The sequence below is a fragment of the Plecotus auritus genome (assembly GCF_963455305.1).
Source record: "Plecotus auritus genome assembly, chromosome: 2".
Lineage (NCBI taxonomy): Eukaryota > Metazoa > Chordata > Mammalia > Chiroptera > Vespertilionidae > Plecotus > Plecotus auritus.
In genome coordinates, this window is record NC_137771.1 from 134,664,835 (window position 1) to 134,675,595 (window position 10,761).

General features: G+C 36.8%; 1 pseudogene across 1 annotated transcript; it reads right to left on the reverse strand.

Moving 5' to 3' along the window:
- Positions 1 to 334: 334 nt before the first annotated feature.
- Positions 335 to 5,485, reverse strand: LOC308241210 (protein SET-like; annotated as a pseudogene). The gene is made up of 2 exons: positions 5,285 to 5,485; positions 335 to 1,183 (listed from the first exon to the last, which is right to left on the reverse strand). The product of its transcript is annotated as a protein SET-like (transcript).
- Between the last annotated feature and the right edge of the window lie 5,276 nt (positions 5,486 to 10,761).

The window sequence follows — 10,761 nt, forward strand, 5'->3', positions numbered from 1 at the left end:
AACCTCCAGCTCCCAGCAGAGCTAAGGGAGCAGAAGGTTTTCTTTTTTTCCCACAGAGCACGGTGGTGTTGATTCCATTAAGTTTTTCTTGAGACAGGAAGGGATAGAAATGAATTTGGAACAGAAAGGGGCAAAGATTCTTTTCCCACTGTATTCTGCTCAAGGTACATCCCCCCAAATAAGGTGAGAGCCATGGTGTAAAGGAGAAAAAAAGAGACCTCAAAAACAGGGTGACTGAGCACAAGAGGGGGGGAAAAGAAAGAAAAAAAAAAGACTGCAATTTGCTCTCAGGGACTGGAGAAAATTAAAAAAGGTTGGAATCCATCAGTGTTCATTAGTCATCTTCTCTTTCATCCTCCTCTCTTTCTTGCCCCTCATCATCATCTTCTTCACCTTCATCCTCCATCCCCTTCTTCATCAATATCTTCCAACCCTTCTTTTTCTTCTTCATCATCATCTTCTTCTTCTCCTTCCCCTTCTTCATCATCCATGTCAGGAACCAAGTAGTACTGTAATGGATTTGGCCAAATGTCATCTTTAATGACTTCTAACTCACCTGCACCTGCATCAGAATGGTAAGTAAACTAGGTAAAGAAGCTTTCCGTTTCCTCCTGCTGGCTGAGCTCTGTGTTTGACTTGAAGGTTTCTTCAAATCCTTTCCAGATTTCCATTTGATTTCAGTGGACTTTGAAGATGGATCACCACTCTCATTCAGATGAAACTTTGGAGAGAACTTTATTTTCAAAGTAAGAATTTTAATCAAAATAAAAATCTATTCTGCAAACTGATTTAATATCTTCAGATTCTGTCATTTCAATCTTGTCAAATAATGCAGCGCCTCTTCATCCTCTTCCCCAAGCAGTGCATACACTTGTGGATGATTGGCTAATGTCGTTACCCCAAAATTTGGGATTTTGGCGATCAATCCTGACCTCTTCTGAAAAAAGGGTTGGCTGAGTTTGTTATATTTCTGTCCTACTTTCAAAATCTCCTCACTGGCTTGTTCATTAAGTCTATCTCTTTCATTTTGTTCTTCATCAATATGTTCAATCGCTGCTTGCTGTTCTTCTTCTCCTTTTGGCACGTCCTGAGGGGTTGGCTTCTTCTCAGGCTTCAGGGCTGGAGGCAGTTTTGGTTCTTCTGAGGATCTGAACGCTGGGAAGTCACCAGGCCTGAAGGCGCTCTGAGTACTCAGAAAAGTAATTTTTACTTTTTAGAGCACTTTTAGGATCAAATGCCAAAAAGACTTGGATGCTTTTTCAGAAAAAAAAAAAAAAATATATATATATATATATATATATATATAAATGATCTGAGATCCCCAAATGTTTAGGTAACATATAAAAATTAAAAAAATAAATTGACTCCATTGGCTTTGTTTTCTAATGGACATTGATTACTTAAACTATCAAGCATTATAAAGCAAATATGAAGGTAATCATATTTGCACCCCATTTTTTGGCATTTTGTGTGTGTGTGCTTGTCAGAGATATTCTATTCTGACTTGATGATCACCTGTCCACATTCTATAAACTATCATATAATTCAAAGAATATTCTGGTGATTTATCTTATGTCAATAAAACAGCGTTCACCCTAACCGGTTTGGCTCAGTGGATAGAGCGTTGGCCTGCGGACTGAAGGGTCCCAGGTTCGATTCCGGACAAGGGCATGTACCTTGGTTGTGGGCACATCCCCAGTAGGGGCTGTGCAGGAGGCAGCTGATTGATGTCTCTCTCTCATCGATGTTTCTAACTCTCTATCCCTCTCCCTTCCTCTCTGTAAAAAATCAATAAAATATATTAAAAAAATAAAACAGCATTCATTTAGTTTATTGAAGATAAATCTGATGATATCAATATACAAAAGGTCCTGTCATATAAAAAATCATCCACATTTACACTTATGACTTTAAAGCCAGGACATAGAGGAAAGTTTCTTTAAAAAGGCTCAGCTTGATAACAATAGCACCTGGCTGCATCTCTCCTCAGAAACTTCAAGAGAAGGAAAAGACATTGTGGGTAACACATTTGCTATTGGTTGAGGAAATAAGCAAACATTTCAGATGGTGATGTAAACATTATCTTAAAAGTTGAATTTGTTTTTTTATTTCATGTTCCATTGAAGATCATAATTTGTCTTAATATGCTGAAAAGTTATATAATTTATCTCCAAGATATGACCACATATGGTCAATTCAAATTCCATTTCCTTAATGAGATTAGTAATAAATATATTCAAAATATGTTAAAGAAACATCAACCAAGCATTTTACACTAATTTTGTCCATGATTTTGATAACTATCATTGTTCTTAGTTTTGATAAAAACGAGGAGTATGGTATGAATTTATATGAATCTATATTTCAACATAACATTGAGATAATTATGATGAAAAAATAGAGTAACTTTAATTTTTGTCTTAACTCTAGTATATAAAGGGTGTCCCTCCAAAAATGTATACATGCACTTTGAATAATTATAAAGGCACTAGAAGCCTGGTGCATGAAAATTCATGCACTGGAGTGGGAGTCCCTCAGCCCCCTCTTGCAGTCCAGGAGCCCTCAGGGGCGGGAGGTGACCCAGCGATCAGGGAAAGGCGACACCCCCATCATACCTCTGCTGCTTCCACTGCCAACAGCGCAAGCCTCTGCCGGCCCTGGTTACCTTAGACTCAGGCAGCCCCGGGTGGGTGGGCAGCCTCCATCCAAGGCTGGCCTGTACCTGGGGCCAGCCCTGGGCGTCTGGGGTCTGAGGGGACTGGGGAACTCCAGAGGCAGGTGTGTGGAGTGGCTGGGCCTGCCTGGGAGCGGGCCCAGCCTTGCCGTGTGCCTGCCACACCAGCGGAGCTGAGGGGACTGGGTGCCGCCATATTGTGGGCACCACCATCTTTGAGAGCATGGCAGTCAATTAGCATATTCCCTCCTTATTGGCTGTGGGTGCTGCCATATTTGAGGGCGGGGCAGTCAATTAGCATATTCCCTCCTTATTAGATAAGATTGTTTACTAAAATACATTTCATTTGAAAATTGAGCTATTAGCTGTTAAAATATGTATACGTTTTGGGGGGCACATTCCTCTATAGAAAATGGATTTATCTTTTCTACCAGAGTTGTTGAGAAACATCATTTGAAGACATCCAATCAGCCTTAAACTAACTGAACCATTCCTAACCGGTTTGACTCAGTGGATAGAGCGTCGGCCTGCGGACTGAAGGGTTCCGGGTTCGATTCCGGTCAAGGGCATGTACCTTGGTGGCGGGCACATCCCCAGTAGGGAGTGTGCAGGAGGCAGCTGATCGATGTTTCTCTCTCATCGATGTTTCTAGCTCTCTATCCCTCTCCCTTCCTCTCTGTAAAATATCAATAAAATATATTTAAAAAAAAAACTAACTGAACCAAAAGGCTGTGATTCATTAATAATTAAATTAAAGATGAATTTTAACAAACACTTGAAATAAACTTTTAAAAATACAATATTTGAACACTAGAAATTTGAATTGATTTTTATTGCCAGTTGAGAAAAATAAAAATAATTGAGTAAATATAACTTATATCCTAAACTTTTCATTAATATTAGGGACTATTTTATTATCATCATGAGAAAGCTAAATTAAGAAATCAATTCATATGACGATATGAATGATAAAATCTATTCTGTAGTGCATGATAAAATCATTCAAAAAGAAGTCAATGATTCTTAAAAGAACAAATTGTAGATTTCTCAGATTGCTTAGTCAAAGGTGCAACTTTTTTATTTTTATTTGTTTGCATTGCTACAAAGATATAATAGGAATTAAATTGCATCCACACATAACAACATGTAGATGGAGCTGTATTGTGCATGAAGGAACTTTGTATTGTTTTATGAACAGTTGAAGGTAATCATATTTGCACCTCATAAAGTCCACGTTCCAATCCATCTGTTGCCATATAGTTGAAAATTTACTTCTGCCTTTTTGTCATTATTTGATACCCTGTTCTGTAACAATCTGCTTGAGCCTAGTCATTAAAGCAGTCAAAACATCCATAACTTTTAAAGAATTCTAATTGAACAATGAAAGCACCCTGAGCCCTCTACCAAATTATCAAGAGCTTATCAGCCACACTGTCAATAACAGCATTGTGTTCTCTTTACCAGTTTCTGCACTTCAGAATGAAGGACACTTCTTTGTGCTGAAGTGAATTAGGGATTATATTTTGTAAGAACCACTATGGGTGATGGACGCCTAAGTGATCTCCTGCTGCTGGCCTTGGACCGTGAAGCAGCCAAGAATACTAATAGCAACAAACCAAGAGCAGTTTTTTCTAGTTTAAGATCATGCCAGTCTCTATTGAGGTAAACAGGGATTTGATGGATGCAGTGATCTGTCTGCTCTCACAAGCAGCAGATAAAACTTATTTTAAATTGCTTATCCTCTTAGATTTCATCTGAAATGCAGGACAGACTGTGACAGAACTGATGATAATATTGGAATACGACTTTGAGGCACACAATTAAACTAGCACACTGCTTTTTTATCACTGTGTCTTTTTGCTTTCTGTCAGTTACCATCCCTGCAGAATTTAATGAAAGCAAAATAAAAATTTAAAAGAAAAAAATGAAATGAAAAAAGTGATGCTCAGGGGAAGACCTACTGCTTCAAAACAGGGATGAAGGGAGAATATAGCAGTGTGGGTTGTAGAAGCAGCATTTAGAGCCCTCACATAACTGCTGATTTTCACACCATATTCTATCAGTATGTGCATGTCTCAGATGTGTAGTAACTTGCAGCAAGAGACTCTCCTAGAGAGAAAAAACTGTTTTCAGATTCTCTGTTCTGTGGAACCTTCCTCTCCAGGATTCACAAAATGAACTCTTGTTTTCCAGACTCAGCATTTGTTTCTCTTGTGTTTTGCTACTGAATAATAGTTTTGTACAGTGGCCTTAAAATGGCACCCCTGGAGTGAATCACTGCAACAGTAACTAATGTGAAAAGTTGATTTACAGATTTCCCTGTGTCAAACGCTCATTTCATGGCATTATCACAAAGCATTTCTTCAAGCATCAGAAAAGCAGAGGACTGACATTTCTAGACTAACGTGCTGAAATTCTTGTAAGGAAGGGTAAGAATCAGGCAATAAAACAGTGAGTACTGAGTGGGGCAAAAGGAGGTTTACAGTTGTGAGTATTTGAAACACAGTTTAATATTGTACTATTATTTACTAATTATTGTATTATTTTCCATACAAACAACTGTAAATCTACTTTTGTTCTACCCTGTATTTATTACCAATGCTTTCATACCTGTTTGATTAGCCGATCTGGTACCAGAAGGATGGCATCATATCCACTTGAAAAATGCCAAATATAAAAAGTAAAGCTTATCAGGGACAGAGCATGGGGTATAATGGTTATATTAGTCAGATTTGTCTCAGTGGTATCCAAAGCATGCATAAAAAAACCACTGTTTTTCCGTGTACAGGCGTATCTTGTATTGTGCTTCATTTTATTGTGTTTCACAGATGTGGGATTTTTTTTCAAATTGAAGGCAAGACCCTCCATCAGCAAAAAGAATATGACTCACTTTATTGCATCATTCACTTTATCAAGGTCGATTGTAACTGCACCAGCGCTATCTTTGAAGTATGCTTCTATGTCCCTTTATAAGAGCAGTCCTACAGAAATTCTTTCAGAAGCCCCTCAAACCTATATTTCCCTCCTTTATAATCCATCACCTACTCAATAATGTTTAATATATATATATATATATATATATATATATATATATATATATATATTTCAGAGAGGAAGGGAGACGGAAAGAGAGATAGATACATCAAGAGAATCATTGATTGGCTGCTTCCTGCATGCACCCTACTGGGGATCAAGCCTGCAACCAGGCATATGCCCTGACAAGGAATCGAACCGGGACCTCCTGGTTCATAGGTCCATGCTCAACCACTGAGTTAGGCCAGCAGGGCAATAGTGTTTATCTTCACTGCTCTCAAACCCAATGCTGTCTTTTATTATCTCTCCAAATTCTAAGTTATTTCCCTCTCAGGCTATATCTGTATCTTCATTTCCAACCTACCCAGTGGAAAGAAACCTCCTTTCCATTAGTCTTCCATTGGTAATGAACCGGTGAACCATTTAAACTAAGATATTAATAAAAGATAATTCTCAATGTGTTGCTCCTTCCAGGAACAAAAATCCAATCTGAAATTAATAAAAGGAGAAAATGAAAGTACGATGTATTAAGGCAGTATATTATTTTATGCTCCTTGAATGTCACCACATCCTAAAGGAAATGTGTTCTCTCATTTGGAATAACTCTCCCAAGAGTACTCTCTTAAAATGTGTCTATAGAAACAACATGCATCCCAAAGAGCTGAGGACAATTCCCCTGGGATCCTACACTGTACTCCCTTACGGACTGATTAAGGCATTGCATCTTTGCTTCTGGTAGAAGGTGGCACATTATATCAGTAGGACAGAGATCTGCTAAAATTGAATTCTCTTCTAGTATAAGCAAGATATCAGAGAATTTGCCTACAAGAGTGAATAGCATTGATTCAAATAATTGTTTTTGTTGAGTTATATATTCTTTTTACTTATATGACCTTTAAATCCCCTTTGGGTTTTATATCTAGAAACTGCTATCTTTATGTGATAGCACTAAGAGATACCATTGACCTGGACTGCAGACTTATGGATGGACCTCTTAAGCCAGGCTTATTTCTCAATTAACCTTGATTTACTAGCCTAATGCTAAGTGATAATGGAGAAGAGCTGCCTACAAATGATCTAAATCACTTTGTATACCACACAAGAGATACTCTGTAAACAAATATCACTGATACAGAAGATCATCAATACAAAAATCAGTTTAGTGCTTGCCATGAAAATGTTGTTTACTCTCACCTAAGCCACTGCTGAGAATGATACCAAAAGTTATAACCATGAGCATATACCATATATTTACATAATGCTTTAAAATTTTCAAAGAGGTTATGCATTTATTATCTTATTTGATTCTCATGACTACATGGAATTTTTGAGAATTTGTTTGGAGATTCTAGGAGGGGAGCGCAGCTACTCTTAGACCCTTGAAGGAAGACCATGTCCCCTCCTCTCGGGGGAAGCTTGTCCTCATTGACCCCAGGGTACAGCTTTGGGAGGGATGCACATAGATCGGTGAGGGAGGAGGGGGACATCTGCTTAGCTAGCCACATCAGCCAAATCAACCCTGGTGATCAATGGGGTGACAGATGTCGCAGCCAGATTGCCCTCACATCCTACATTGAATTTTTGGATTTAAAAACAATATATAAAGGTTAATGGGTTATACAATAGCATAAGTTTTGTAGAGCTGGTAAATTAGAGAGTATTCTTAGCCTGATCATGTATATTTGGATTATATTTTAGCATTTTATTGCATTTGTTATAATATCTCTTTTACTATATGAAGAGAGATATAAATATATAAAGTTAATACTTAATAAACAAAGCAAAACTAAGATAGAACCCAGATTTTCTAATTCCTTATGCAAGTGTTCAATAGGCTTCCCTCTGCACTTCACACCATGATATTCTGACTCTTATTTAAAATGAACAACCTCCAGCATCAATTCACCAAAGCTGCCAATGTTGCCACTCTTTTATATACATGCCAAAAGGTAACAGTGACTGTGGATTTGGACATGTGTCCTCTTGAATTATCATAAAGTATTCATGGAGCTCTCACAGTGTTTGATGACACTGTTATAGATCCTACTGAGAAAATTGCACTGTTCCCTGCTAGGAAGATTTTATAAAGGTCAATGACCATCTGATAATAATTATTTCTAGTCTTTATTAATATAGAGTCTGTAATGGGGAAAGGAGACTGTTAAAACTAAAATAAGGAACATATAACAAAGAAAACAATATTTAAATAATTAATTATATTTCTCAAATTAGATTATTCCTTAATTATAATTTGTACTATATGAATAGTTCTAACAACTTAGTTTTTTTTCCCATAACCTAATATTGCTTTCTAAAGCCAATCTGCCTGAGTTAAAAATAACTTTCCAACCATGATAACATATTATTTGTACAGATTTAATAATTTCCCAAAAAAATTATATCATTTTTTTTATGTTTAATATAAATGTTGATGCTGGAAGTCAGATATTTTTATAACAATTTTATAGATAGATTCACAGAGAATTAAATGTATGTTTTCCAAAAAAATAAAAAAAAAAGGTTTTTGAAGATTGCACAATATTTGAATATGCCTAGTGCTGACTTGAGGTAATTATTCCACTGGTATAAAGATGTAATTAAGAATATATAAAACCAAATTTCAGGTAAGTCCAGTCACAAAATTAGAAAAATTGTACACATTTCTCATTGCTATTTTCTCTTCATTGCTAAAGAAACATTCATGGAATAATAATTATGCTTTGGGGCATATCTGCCAAGAAGTACATTTGGAAATTTACTTCATGATGGATCTTATTAAAGAAATAGAAATACTGAAGAGACAGGACTTCATTATGGGTTAGTCTAATTTTGCTGGATACTTTGCATGTTTTTAGAAGTTCATGAAACTGAAGGATATGTTTTTATTCCAACACAGACTTCATATCAATTGTCAGTTGTTGTTGTTTTTTCCTAACAGGCATTATGTAGAAGTTTTATCATAAATTCTTATTATAAAAACTAAAAGTAGGAAAAGAACCCTCTTCCTGTTCCCTATCAACTAAGAAAAGTCACATGATCTATGCTCAGCCAATCATTTAGAGATAATTGATAGCAGAGTGGCAATGTGATGGATGATGAGAATTTAGGAACAATGAATCCAGTGACATGGAAACAAATATCAAATACCTGGTGGTTATACTGTCAGTGACATACTAAGGAGCACATTCTTGTGGCAGAATTTGATTGTTTTTTGTTCCTTGGTCCCTGATAGAATCTGTTATCACTAATTATTAATTCTGACAAATTAATTATTTGTCCAATAATGTTAACTTTAATTGTTTGTAGTTAGCAATTGAGATTGCTGACAAATTCAGGACTAGATTAAAAAAAAAAAAGGTATGTGCATAGGTGCACATATATTTTTTCATGCTTTGATATTTTAATGTCTACAGCACACACAAATTGTGAAAAATGTGCTTAGATTCATCCACTCTTCAATTGTAAAATATTTCTTTAGTGTGTCCTCATCAATGCTGTTTTGGTTGAAAAGAACAGAAAACTAACTGAGTCAGCCATTTGTGAATAGATCCATAAAACAAAGGTAGAAAGAGAGACACTTATTCCACTGAAATAAAATTATTGCCCTAACTGGTTAGGCTCAGTGGACAGAGCATCGGCCTGCAGACTGAAGGGTCCCAGGTTCGATTCCAGTCAAGGGTATGTACTGTGGTTGCCGGCACATCCCCATTAGGGGGTGTGCAGGAGGCAGCTGATAGATGTTTCTCTCTCATCTATGTTTCTAACTCTCTATTCCTCTCCCTTCTTCTCTGTAAAAAATACCAATAAAATAAAATAAAAATGATAAAATGTAAGAATGGAGGTACATGTGGTTATTTTTGGAAAGGAAAAGCATATTGGTATGGGTGTTGATGCTGCTATAGCCCTTAATCTCACAGGAAATGTTTGATTGATAAGACAGAACATTAGAGCTCTGGGCCTCTGCTTCTCTGCTTTTAATGCTAGAGATATGAAATGTGAAAAATATCAAAAAATGCCAGTTTTTACAGGAAAAATGGAAAGTGTGACCTTGCTATTGTAGGTGGTAACCTGACAAGCTTGATTATCTCCCTCTTTCTCTTGAATCATCAATTTCACTCTCTCGTCTGAGTCATTTCTATCAGGACTGAAACATGCTATACTATACCCATTTTAAAAAACACTTTTTCCCCCAGATGCCTCTCTAGCCATTAGTTTCTTTATTTCTCTTTATCAAAAGTTGTTCAAATAGTTCTCTCTCTTTACTATCTGCACTTTCTTAATTCCTACTGTCCTGTTTGGATTTCTTCCAAGCCTTTGCCCTAATTCTTATCAAATCACAAATGATTATGTCATGTGGTCAAATCCTGACTCTTCATCTCTGTCAGCACTTCAACAACTTGTCATGGTGGTCACTCCTACAGTCATGAATCATCTTTTCACTTTGACTTTATGAGCTCATATACATCATAAGCCATTCCTGTTTAGTCTCCTTTTTCAGTATTCCTTATTTACCTAAACTTTAAATGTTATATTATGCCAAAACCGGTTTGGCTCAGTGGAAGAGCGTCAGCCTGCGGACTGAAAGGTCCCAGGTTCGATTCCGGTCAAGGGCATGTAACTTGGTTGCGGGCACATCCCCAGTAGGAGGTGTGCAAGAGGCAGCTGATCGATGTTTCTCTCTCATCGATGTTTCTGACTATCTATCACTCTTCCTTCCTCTCTGTAAAAAATCAATAAAATATATTTAAAAAAAAATAAAAAAAAATAAAAAAAAAATAAATGTTAAGTTATACTGGGACTTCAGTTTTAGACCTTTTTTCACTACATTTAGTCCACAAGTAATCTTTTTTGGTCCCATGGCTTTTTTAAAAAAAATATATTTTATTGATTTTTTACAGAGAGGAAGGGAGAGGGATAGAGAGTTAGAAACATTGATGGGAGAGAAACATCGATCAGCTGCCTCCTGCACACCCCCTCCTGGGGATGTGCCCGCAACCAAGGTACATGCCCTTGACTGGGATCGAACCTGGGACCCTTCAGGTTCGCTCTATCCA